This window comes from Nicotiana sylvestris, chromosome 5, assembly GCF_000393655.2.
Source record: "Nicotiana sylvestris chromosome 5, ASM39365v2, whole genome shotgun sequence".
NCBI classification, from domain to species: Eukaryota; Viridiplantae; Streptophyta; class Magnoliopsida; order Solanales; family Solanaceae; genus Nicotiana; species Nicotiana sylvestris.
In genome coordinates this window covers 177,994,229-177,996,572 of record NC_091061.1, presented here as the reverse complement: position 1 = coordinate 177,996,572, position 2,344 = coordinate 177,994,229, and positions in this window count along the sequence as shown.

Here is a 2,344-nt window from a genome sequence, read left to right as displayed (position 1 = left end):
GGACCGCACTGGTGTGGGTTAAATGAAACCCCTCTAAAGTTTGCCACCGCGGCCGCACTACATTTTGTGCGGTCTGCGGTGGACCTCTGCGGCCGCAGTCTATTTTGTATGGACCGCAGAGCATTGCCTTCTCAGGCTTGAACAAAACATTGTAGTGTGGACCGCGGTCCATTTTGTGCGGTCCGCACTGGTTGGTGAGAATGGGCCCCAGGGTTTTCTATAAATAGACCCTCTGGGACCCCTTTTACTCTTTTCACAAAATTTGAATCTTAGAGAATATAATCACTGTTCACTATTTTTACTTGCTCGTAATTACTTGTTGGAACTTATTTACTTCAATTCATCTCATAATCTGGTACCATAATCTTCCTTTTACTTGCTTAATTTCGTAAATTTCATTTAATTCTCGTTCTTCTTAGCTTCTATTTCTTCTTCCTTTCGTTTTTTCTTAACTTCTAAGTTAGGTTAGTTTAAATTTTGATTCATGTGGAAATAGTTAGCTTAATGGATTGGGTAATCACTTAGCAACCCCTATTAGGTGCAAAAATTGGACTTAAAAGAAATTTTCATGAACCCTAGCTTAGTGCCACTTTTGGGCACTCTGTGCAGACCACAGACGTTTTAGTGCGGTCCGCGGTTCCCTAGTGTGGTCCGTGGTGCCATTTTGTGCGGACCGCACTGAAGAACTTCCGGGAAGCTGAACTTTGGGCAGTGCAGCCGCACTACATTTTGTGCGGTCCGTACTAGCCCCTGCGCGACCACAATATATTTTCTGCACTGTCAAGATACAGAGGGTGGGTATTCTGAACCCCACCCCTGTGCAAACCGCAGTCAATTTTATGCGGTCCGCACTTACCCATGTGCGGTCCGCACTGACCCCTGTGCGGACGCACTCCATTTTGTGTGGTCCGCACTGGGCTGTTTTATGCAACTGTCTGCAATTCTTCATGCCTGATCTATAACTCATTTTGTAAAACTGCTTTCAACTACTGCAATGATATTAACGAGTTCATTTGATTGTACTTGCAGGCTATGGTTAAACAACGAGGAAAAGGCTCGAAACAACCTGGCAGAGGAGAATCTTCCCGGGGAGGGAAACAGAAGTTGGTCAAACTCACTCCCCAAGCTAGGCAAAACATCAATAACATAAGGAAGGCCATAAAAGCGGCTGACAGAGCCATTGACAAGTCGGGGAGTGAGTACGAGCCCTCTCGGGAGATCTCTTCGGACTCAATCCCAGAATACATCCCGTATCCGAAGAGGGCCAGACATAGAGACACTCCTCCACTTTCCCCCGCTGCCCAAGCATCAGTGAACATTTTTTATGGGTCGTCTGAGGGCTCAGCAGTAGGTAGTGGGGATGAATACTCTACATCTCCCACAGCTTCATTATCTGGAGAGGGTGATGTAGGAGATGAAGAAGAACTAGGGGGTAATGATGAAGCAGAAGAAGGAGGTGAACCACAAGTGTGGGGAATTGCGAGATCTAGAAAGCCGGAGGTTTGGAAAGATAGGTTTGTTAGTGAGGTGGCATACCATAAATTCCGAGAGTGGTGGCCGGTGAGAAAGTTGATCCCGGAGCGGAGTTTCATTGATAGTGACTTGCTACCTCACAACCCCGACGTGAGGAGACAGTTTAGGACAAGAGTTGGCTGGGAACATTTCCTTGACAAGTGTGAGGATGCCAACGAACACTTGGTCAAAGAATTTTACAGTAATGTAGCCCACATAAAAAAGGGCTCCAAAGTGACCAAGATTCGAAATCGGAAGGTGTTGTTTGATGGAAAGTATATAAATGAATACTTGGGTTTCAATGAGGAGGACGAGACCTTATACATGGCGAAGTTGAAAATGGGTGAAGAGGTTCATCAATGGCTAGCACAATACCTGGCAATCCTGGGTACCATCCCTGACTGGTTGACTGTGGGCGTCAAGATTCTGAGACGGACCCTAAATTTTGAGGCATGTGGGTGGGAGACTTTTGTTTGCAGCCAGTTGGACCCTACCACTCATGACAACACCCTTACTCTTCACTGGGCTGTACTGGTTGCTTTTATTATGGCAGGGTACCCCATCAATGTGGGGAATGTGATGTCGAGGATTATTACTATTGTGAGTGCCGAGCATGACATAAATTATCCATTCCTCAGTGATTACTTTCGGGACCTGAAAGTGGACGAGAGGCCCTATGACATCAAGTTCAAGGCGATAGTCCCATTTTCCTGGTATAACATGAAGGGGGATGACAACCCCAAGTGCAAGAACTACAAAGCTCCTACTTCTGCCCCAACTGGCCAGTCTGAAGAGCTAGTTGTGGTAGAGGTCCCTGCTGACATCCCTCCCG